This window comes from Neophocaena asiaeorientalis, unplaced genomic scaffold (assembly GCF_003031525.2).
Source record: "Neophocaena asiaeorientalis asiaeorientalis breed wild unplaced genomic scaffold, Neophocaena_asiaeorientalis_V1.1 scaffold742, whole genome shotgun sequence".
Taxonomy (NCBI): domain Eukaryota; kingdom Metazoa; phylum Chordata; class Mammalia; order Artiodactyla; family Phocoenidae; genus Neophocaena; species Neophocaena asiaeorientalis.
The window spans coordinates 57,229-68,523 of NW_020173724.1; positions in this window are offsets into that span (position 1 = coordinate 57,229).

An 11,295-nucleotide genomic window follows, 5' to 3' on the forward strand; every position below is an offset into this window, starting at 1 on the left:
AGTCTCCCTTAAACTCCATCTCATGCTCTAGAAGTGAATCTTTTTGACAGTTCAGTCTATATACTTCTAGATATTGTTTCTATTTTAATGTAAATATTCATATATAGAGAGATTCTGTGACCAAAAACATGGGTTATCATGTTTTTATCAAACATGAGATTTTATTATAAAATCTCACTATATATTATATTTTGCCTTCTCCTTGTTTGAAATTAATAAGATTTTGGGAAAAATTTCCAAGTGAAGCCACATACTATTTTCATTTAGTCATTGTTTGTTTCCAGCTCATAAGGCTTATTTATTAAATTGTTTATAAAATCATTTCAGTAACTTTGAACATATACATTGTTTCTGAGTATTAACCATTTCAATCAATGCTATAATGAAGATTATGGAGGATTTATATTACATGTTGTGCAATGATAAATGCAGGAAATAGTTCAATATGCAGAATTAATGGGTCAAAAAAAACATGTAATTTAAACATGTAGCTTAAACATGTAATTTTATGGAGGATAGACATTTCTTTTGTTAAAATAACATGAAGAATGTCAAAATATATGTTATTTGCAGTTAATTATCTTTTCTAAGATCCTGTCGAAGATACTATACCAATTTAAATTCCTATCAAGAATTAATGGGCTCATTTCCCCACACTTTTCCCATCTCTGTGTGTATCATACCTTTAAATATTTACATATCTAAAAAAGCAAATATCTTTATATTTACATTTTAATTATTTACATTGTTGTAAATAATTGTTTTTCTGTGAACTGCTCTTCAAGCATTACCTTCTTTTATTTTGTTACATCTTTTCTTGCCATTTTTGAAAAAAATATTAAACAAGGTAGCCTTTCAATTTTCATGTTGAATTTCTCTAGTACTGACATTATTCTTTAGACTTTGTTAGTCATCTTTCTATAGTATAGATTTGAAAAACAATATGGAATCAAATTTATTTATATTTTGCATCATAGCTTTCAAACATTGCAACTTGCCTAGTGAGATCTACCTAAATCCAAGATGATGAGGAAAAAAAAGAGAGAGAGAGAAAGAGAGAGAGAGATGTATTGAACAATGATCATGCTTTCTTATAGTGGCTGTAGTTTTTAACGTTTTTAAGTATTTGATTTGTAATTAGTTTTGGTGAATGGAATAATTTAGGTATCCACACTCCCCAACCCCAAATGCCTTGTCAATGGTCATGTTTTAGTTATTATATTTTTAGTGTATGTTTGGATATATGTTAAGGATAATTTCTCCTCATTAGACTTTTTTCTTTTTCCTTCAGAATTTTCCTAGACTAGAATCCTTAGTCTCATGGGCTTATTTTCCCATTCCATTTGTATGTCATATAAGTTTTATGTAACATACCTATAAACTTTTATATTTACCAACTTTCTTTCATATTAATAAAATATTAAAACATATCTTTAAAGTAGTTTGACTATTATCATTTTAGATAAGAAAACTATGTAAAGGTAAGTGAGCTTTCTAAGATCTTGTGATTGTATCTTGTTGGCTAAGGGATTGTGACAGGGGAGATTGGGACTGTAGCCCAAGATGTTTTCAACCTACTCCTCTGTATCTCCCTGTAAGACTTGTGGTTTGTGTCCTCAAACATAATTTTCTTTAAATGTGATATGTTCTTGGAATTGCAATTTAATAGAGGTTTCTGAACATATATGTGAATTATTGCATTCAGGTTGTATCATCCGTTATAAAATTTTGTGAATTTTTCCCCTCAAGCAGTGTATAGTATTTTTGGAAGAGAAATAAAGTGTCTTTTTTACCAGACCTATCTGAGAGAGAGACACACACAGGCAGACAGACAGACAGAGACAGAGAGACAGAGACAGAGGGAGAGAGAGTGTGGGGGGAGAGATTAACTTTATGTGCATATTGCTTTAGTAATATTTTATCGTCTCATACATTACTTATCTACTCAGATACTTTAAAATTACCTCAAGAATAATGATCAAATGAGTGAGGTGTATCTTTGAGATAAAGAGTAGATAAGTATTCTGCATATAAATACTATGAAATGGTTATTCATGGAGTCCATTTGGGGCCTTTAAGGTTTTAGCAGGAGCTTAAGAACTTGTGTCTTGAGAAGAATCAGTAGTTGGGTTGTGATTTATCTTTCCTGTCATTGGAATTAGAGGCAGTATCGGCAGTGAAGGATAAAGACTCTAAGCCCCATTTCCTGGGTTTCAAAATTAGTTCTACTCCTAGAATACGATGACTTACCTAACATACATCTGCCTCAGTGTCCTTTTCTGTAAGTCAGGGATAATAAGAGCGCCAACTTCAAATCATTCTTTTTAGAGTTGATGAGTAAATAAATGTAAAAAGCATAGAAGATTGCCTGGCTTATAGTAAGTGCTCCCTTTTACTGACAAAGCTCATTTTTACTCTCTCCATTGCATTCAAATATATATATATATATATATATATATATATATTTATGTATACATATACAAATGTGTAATATACTTATACATGTTTTGCTCCATATTGTGCTGGAATATCCCTTCAGTAAAGTTGGACTTCCACAAAGCCTCATCCATAGGTATCTTCCCACATCAGCATCCTCCAAATTTTTCCCAACTGTGAATGAGAGTGGTTGAGGTGTTTTCTGACTCCTCTGGTTCTGCAGCCTGTACTGAGTTCTGTCTGCCTATTATTGGATGCACAGGTGGGCAAGACTCCTCCTGGGTTCCTTGGCATATGGTGCTGGATTTCATAATACCCACAGGAGCACATTCCTTTGCAGATAGATGTAGAATTACTTGTTTATTTGGGGGAACAAAAAGGATGAATGTGTTACACTGCCATAAAGTTATTGTCACTCCTCATACACTTTAGAATTAGTTTGTTGATATCTACAAAATTACTTGGTGGGATTTTGATCGAAATTTAAGTGAATCTAGAAAATAAGTTGAAAGAAACTAATATCAAGACAATATTGAGTATTCCTACCCACAAACGTGGAATAACTCCATTTATTTAGTTCTTCATTGATTTAATCATTAGAGTTTTGTAGGCTTCCTGTTCATATTTTGTTAGATTTATACCCATGTATATCATTTTGGGTACTTGTGTAAATGGTTCTGTGTTTTTAATTTTTACTTGCTGACTGCTGGTATATAAAAAGCAATCGACATTTTATATTAATCTTCTATCCTGTAACCATGCTAAAAACCTTTCTTCATCCCAAAAGGTTTTCTTTGTCAGTCCTTTCAGATTTTATACATAGACAATCATGTCATCTGTAGCAAATGTATTTTTATTTATTCCTTCCCTGGTACTTTTTATTTTCTTATCTTGTCTTATTGCATTAAGCAGAAATTCCAGTATAATGTTGAAAAGAAGTTGTGAAAGGGGATGTCATTTTTCTAATACCTGGTCTTACTGGGAAAGCTTCAAGTTTCTCACCATAAAGTATGATTTTAGCTGTAGGTTTTTGTGGGTGTTCTGTAAGTCAAGGTATTCCTAGTTACTGAGAGTTTTTATCATGAATGGGTGTTACATTTTGTCAAATACTTTTCCCACATCTATTGATATGATCATGTGATTTTCTTTTTTATCCTGTTGGTATGATGGATTACATTAACTATGTTTTAAAAGTTGAACTTGCCTTACATAAATTGGGAAAAGCTCACTTGGATATGATGTATAATTCTTTTTATACATTGTTGGATTTAATTTGCTAATACTTTCTTGAGGATTTTTGAAACTATATTCATGAGATATGAAGTTTTCTTTTCTTGTAAATAAATAATGTATTTATTTATTTAATTTATTTATGGCTGCATTGGGTCTTCATTTCTGCGTGTGGACTTTCTCTAGTTGTGGTGAGCAGGGGCTACTCTTCATTGCAGTGCGTGTACTTCTCAGTGCAGTGGCTTCTTTTGTTGTGGAGCACGGGCCCTAGGCATGTGGGCTTCAGTAGCTGTGGCACATGAGCTCAGTAGTTGTAGCTCAAGGGCTCTAGAGCACAGGCTCAGTAGTTGTGGCACATGGGCTTAGTTGCTCCATGGCATGTGAGATTTTCCCGGACCAGGGATGGAACCCATGTCCCCTGCATTGGCAGGAGGATTTCTAACCACTGCATCACCAGGGAAGTCCCCGGAAGTATCGTCTCTGCGTCTACCTTCTAAAAGAGATTGTAGAGAACGTGTCTAATTTATTCCTTAAATGTGTGGGAGACTTCAACAGCAGACCTGTCTAGGTCTGATGCTTTGTAGTTTGAAAGGTTATTTGTTATTGATTCAATTTCTGTAACAAAGATAAGTCTATTCAGACTGTCGATTTCTTTTTTTTATGAGTTTTGACAAATTGTGACTTTTAGTGAATTGGCCCATTTCATCTAAGTTATTAAATTTGTGGTCATAGAGTTGTCCATAGTATTCTTTTATTCTTCTTTTAAAGTACATAGGCTCTATAGCAATGCCCTACGCTCTTTCATTTCTGATATTAATAATGTCTGTATCACTATTTTTTCTTAGTTAGCCTAAGTAGAGACTTATCAGTTTTATTGATTTTTTCCAAAGAACCAGCTTTTGGTTACATTGACCTTTCCTACTGATTTTCTATTTTCAATTTTATTGACATCTGCTGTGATTCTAATTATTTATTTTCTTCTGCTTACTTTGGATTTAATATGAACTTCTTTCTTTAGCTTATGTGTGTTTTTTTTTAATATTTAAAAAAATTATTTATTTTTGGCTGTGTTGGGTCTTCGTTTCTGTGCGAGGGCTTTCTCTAGTTGTGGCAAGCGGGGGCCACTCTTCATCACGGTGCACGGGCCTCTCACTATCACGGCCTCTCTTGTTGCAGAGCACAGGCTCCAGATGCGCAGGCTCAGTAGTTGTGGCTCATGGGCCTAGTTGCTCCACAGCATGTGGGATCTCCCCAGACCAGAGCTCGAACCCGTGTCCCCTGCATTAGCAGGCAGATTCTCAACCACTGCGCCACCAGGGAAGCCCTAGCTTATGTGTGTTTTACACTGCAGAATGTGGTCTATCTTGCTTCATGTTCCATATGAGCTTGTAAAAAATGTGTGTTCTGCTGTTGTTGTATGAAGTAATCAGTAGATATCCATTATATCCAGTTGACTGTTGCTGTTGTTGGGTTCAACTAAGTCCTTACTGATTTGCTGCCTGCTGGACCTTTCCCTTTCTGAGACAGGCATGTTAAAACCTCCAACTATGTTAGTGGATTCACCTATTTCTCCTTGCAGTTCTATCAGTATTTGTCACACATAGATAGGCACATACATTTTAAAGGAGATTAGCTCAGGCTCCCAGACTTCAGACTATACTACAAAGCTACAGTCATCAAAACAGTATGGTACTGGTGCAAAAACAGGGATACAGATCAATGGAACAGGATAGAAAATCCAGAGAGAAACCCACACACCTATGGCCACCTAATCTACAACAAAGGAGACAAGAATATACACTAGAGAAATACAGACTCTTCAATAAGTGGTGCTGGGAAAACTGGACAGCTACATGTAAAAGAATGAAATTAGAACACTCCCTAACACCATACACAAAAATAAACTCAAAATGGATTAAAGACCTTTATGTAAGGCTGGATACTATAAAACTCTTAGAGGAAAATATAGGCAGAGCAATCTTTAACATAAATCACAGCAAGATCTTTTTCAGCCCACTGCCTACAGTAGTGAAAATTTTAAAAAATAAACAAATGTGACCTAATGAAACAAAAGGTTTTGCACAGCAAAGAAAACCATAAACAAAATAAAAAGACAACCCTCAGAATGGGAGAAAATATTTGTAAATGAAGTGACTGACAAGGGATTAATTTCCAACATATACAAACAACCCATGCAGCTCAATATCAAAAGAAAAACAAACAACCCAATCCAAAAATGGGCAGAAGACCTAAATAGACATTTCTCCAAAGAAGACATACAGATGGCCAACAAACACATGAAAAAATTGTCAACATCACTAACTATTAGAGAAATGTAAATCAAAACTACAATGAGGTATCACCTCACACAAGTCAGAATGGTCATCATCAAAAAATGTACAAACAATAATTGCTGGAGAGGGTGTGGAGAAAAGGGAACCTTCCAACACTGTTGGTGGGAATGTAAATTGGTACTATGGAGAACAGTAGGGAGGTTCCTTTAAAAAAACTAAAAATAGAATTACCATATGACCCAGCAATCCCATTCCTAGGCATATATCCTGGGAAAACCATAATTTGAAAGGATGTATGCACCCTGATATTTATTGCAGCACTATTTACAATAGCCAGGTCATGGAAACAGCTGACAGACGAATGGATAAAGAGGATGTGGTACATATATACAATGGAATATTACTCAGCCATAAAAATGAATGAAATAGTGCCATTTGCAGAGACTTGGATGGACCTAGACATTGTCATACAGAGTGAAGTAAGTCAGAAAGAGAAAAAAATATATAATATCACATATATGAAATCTAGAAAAATGGTAGAGATGAACTTATTTGCAAAGCAGAAATAAAGTCACAGATGTAGAGAACAAATTTATGGTTACCAAGGGGGGAAGGGGGTGGGATGAACTGGGAGATTGGGACTGACATATATACACTACTATGTATAAAATATTTAACTAATGGGAATCTACTGTATAGCACAGGGAACTCTACTCAGTGCTCTGTGGTGACCTAAATGGGAAGGAAATCTAAAAACGAGTGGATATATGTACATGTATGACTGATTCTCTTTGCTGAACAGCAAGAAACTAACACAACTTTGTAAAGTAAGTATACTCCAATAAAAATTAATTAAAAACTTAAAAAAGAATAAAAACCATAAAAAGAGGCAAACTGGGGACTTCCCTGGTGGTCCAGTGGCTAAGACTCCACACTCCCAATGCCGGGGGCCCGGGTTCGATCGCTGGTCAGGGAACTAGATCCCACATGTCGCAACTAAGACCCAGCGCGGCCAAATAAATATAAAAAAAAAAAAAAAAAAAAGAGGCAAACTGTTGAAAATGCAACTCTGAAACAAGGAAATAAAAACATACAGTAAACATGTGAGGAATTGCACAACTTCACTAGTAATCAAAAATAGGCAAAATAAATAGCAACAATATCATACAAATACACTCACTATATAGGCAGAAATATATTATTTTAAAAATCATGCATGTTTTAAGGTTGTGAAATAAAAGGAACTCATGCTAGAATGTGTTGAACTAGTAAAACAATTTTGAAAACTAGTTTGATATTACCTAGTATAGTGGGTTGAAATATTTCCCCCCAAAATTCATGTTCCCTCAGAACATGAGAATGGGACCTTTGGAAGTAGGGCTTAGCATATGTACTTACTTTGGGATCTTAAGAGGAAATCATCTTGGATTTAGAGTAGGTTCTAAATCAAATGAGTAATGTTTTTATAAGAGAAAAGAACACATTAAAATGTACAGAAGAATGAAGACCATGTGAAGAAAAGGACGGATTGGAGTTATGCTGCACAAGCCAAGGAACATGAGGAGCAGTCAGAAGCTGAAAGAGTCTAAGAAGGATAGACAACTAGGACCCTTACATGTAGCCTGGCCCTGTCAAAAACTTGAAATAGAATGTCTGGCCTATAGAACTGTGAGAGAATAAATTTCTATTGTTTTAATTCATCAAAGTGTGTGTTGACTTTTTATGGTAACCTTAGAAATTTAATACACATCATAAATTTTAAGATGTGCGTACCTTCTCCCTAGCAATTCTACTCACAGGCATAATTTTTTAAAATTCATGTCTATTTGTACCAAGATATATGTATACGAGTATTGATAGTGAAGTTGTTCACAATAGTTAAGAACAGAAAACACTCCAAAGTCCAATACATTTGAAAGTTGAATAATTTATGTATATTAATGCTATAAAACTTTATAAAGGTAAAAAATAAATTATAATTAAAATAAAAACTTTGGGGAAAATTTCACAAGCAAAATGTTAAGTAGAAGGAAACAAGACAGAATAGATACATATATTTTCAATTTATATTTGGTTAAAAATTAAAATTTAGGTTTTATATTCAAGTCTTTAATCCATTTTGAGTTGATTTTTGTATATGGTGTGAGATAGTTGTCTAGTTTTATTTTTTAGTATGTGGCTGTCCAGTTTTCCTAACATCGTTTATTAAAGAGACTATCCTGTCTTCATCGTTAATGTTCTTGGCTCCTTCATCATAAACTAATTGTCCATATACGTGTGGGCTTATTTCTGAGCTCTCAATTCTGTTTTATTAATTTGTATATCTTTTTTTGGCCAATATCATGCTATTTTGATTCCTGTAGCTTTATAACATGCTTAAAATCAGGGAGTGTGATTACTTTGTATATTCAGGGTGTTTTGTGAATCCATATAAATTTTATAATTTTTGCTTCTGTTTTTCTGAAAAATATTCTTGGAATTTTGATAAGAATTGCATTGAATCTGTAGATACTATGGGCATTTTAACAATATTACTTCTCCCAATCCATGAGCATAGAATATCTTTCCATTTATTTGTGTCTTCTTAAATCTCTTTCAGCAATGTCATAGTTTTCAGTGACCAAGTTTTTCACCTCCTTGGCTAAATTTATTCCTAGGTATTTTATACTTTTTGTTGTGATTGTAAATGGGATTTTACTTTCTCTTTTTGCTATACCATCATCAGTATATATAAATGCAACAGATTTTTATTCATTTTGTACTCTGCAACTTTACTGTATTTATTATTTCTAATAGTATTTGATGGAGTCTTTAAGGTTTCCTATATATAAAATCATGTCATACGCAAATAGTGATAGTTCTATTTCTTCCTTTTTAATTAAGATACCTGTTATTTTAAGTGATACACAAAATGAATAATAAATCATAAGCATTTTGTAAAATAATGGGAGTTGTACATTTTCTAACATCTAAGAAATATTCACAAAAAATGAATTGTTTATTTTTTCCAAATTCTCAACAAATTATTATAATTCATGTCACATTATTTTCTATAAAGTTAGAAACTGCATGAATAGTCAGAAACATGGTGAACATTTCTCCCAAGTAAAAATTTGAAGTTTAAAGTTGTCAACATCTTAAAAATTAAAAACACTCTCTGTAAAAGTTTTCTAGTAAAAGAGTAATAACTTTTAATGGCATAGTTACATATCTATGGACTAAGGAGTTAATTCCAAGCAATATATAAAAATGAAAGGGTCATAGTTAAGCTGTACCTAGGTAAATAGCCTTTCATAAAACAAAAATAAATAATAGCAAAAGCAGATGTGTCAACATCCAAATTAGAGAAGAGAAATTTCAAAACATATCCAAATAAATTAACAATAAGATACTAAAAACTAAATGGAACAAAATACTCTCCAGAGAGATAAATCTTAATTTGAACATTTGTTGAACACTGGTCATCCTACATGATATGACTCAGAGTGTGATTAAATGTTAACATTTTAAATACAATTAAGTGCCCGCACTTTTAAGCATGAATGCATATAATTTTTTTGTGTTCACTTAGTGGTGGCATTGTAAAGTGATAGTTAAAATTCAGCAATCTCTTCTTGAGATTTGATATTTTCTTCTTTCTTTATATCTAAGTTACGGGTAAAAAGAGAATCTCTTAAGCTCACATTTATTTATTTCTTAAGCTATTTCTTTGTAATAACTTGTAAATATATATTTGGTGGCCTTACGTCCATATCTGAAGTCAAACCAAGTGTTAAAATCAAGTACAAATAGATACCAGACTTGAAAATTACCTGAGCAGGCAAAACCAATTAAGACATACATGCAAAACTTAATTTAGCTTATTCTGCACAGCAAGCAAAACTTATCATAGACCACTTCTTTTAAATGCCTCTGGAAATCATAACCCAAACAAACTGTTCCCCCAAATAGCTATGAGGTAACCACTTTAACCAATCCTCTATCTACCTCTTGGAAAGCTCTAACTTTATAACCAATCACTGTAAATAATAAACAGCCTCTGTGCTCCCACTCTATAGGCTGTCTTATAACAATATTCCTCTGAGCCTCATTCCATTGTTAGTTTAAAAGCTCCTAGATAACGAACCATTTTTATATGCATAATAAACACAACTTACTATTTTTGTAATCCACTGCTTTTATCTCTGCTACTTCCAAATTCTGACATATGAAATACTATGAGGTAGCAGAAAAAATAAACACAATTCTCATATGCATACAAAATAATTTAATATGTTCAATGTTAAAAAAATAATCTGTCAAAAAGATACAAACACTCTAATATAAAGACTGATTAAGTTGAAGAACACAATGTTAAAATGTAGAAAAATGCATTTAAAAATTTCTCATCATTGGTACAAGGTAAGTAAAATATTTTTTAAGTTAACTAACTGGACAACGTTAGCAAAGCAGGAAAGAGAATGCACATTCTTGTACATTGGTAAATGGATTATAAATCCATATACAATTTCAGTCTTCCTGTACATAGGTATCAAAAATCTTAACATTATACATATAATAGCACTCCCTAGTTAAACTATATGAATGGTTACTAAGGACATAGTAAAGTCTTCTCTTTAAAAGAATAGCAAATTCAGTATTCACAGAGACCTGTCTGCTAATGCACATAAATGAAAACGTACAGTTGAGAAGGGTGGCCAATGGTAGAAAGCCATTCCTGGGTGAGAAACACAGGAGTGGCTCAGCTCCATCTGATAATCCATGGGAAAATGTATGTTTGTTATTTCAAAATCTAGGGATTTTTCTATTAGTGTTAATATTTGTATGTGACAACTAATTTTAAATATTGATTCAATGGGTTTTCAAACACTATGAAGAGTAACAGACGTCTTTGCTAAGTTGAATATTTCACCTGAAAGAGAAATTTGTTACTTCTTGATTTGCCAACTAGATTAACTTCTAAAAATCGAAAGGAAGAGAATGGGTGATCCTGATTTGAATGTATGCACATTGCTGGGTCAGTATTTGTGGCCAAAGACGGAGCAATATTGTCTGGGCCTGAATCACATGTTTGCACATATCACTAAGGGTTAGGATACTGTGATGGACAGACAAGTCAAGACCCTGACAATGAAAATGAAGGAGATGTATTTTCTGAATATACAGATGTGTGGTTACCAGAAATATTGCAACAAGGGGTTATCTGTTCAATATACCCAATTTGTATAGTTCATTTTCCTGAAGTAGAGAGTCCAGATATGCTATGGGATAGGCTAAACCTATGGGAGAGGTAAAACATTTATCTATAGGGTGACTGAAATACTGGGACAATTTA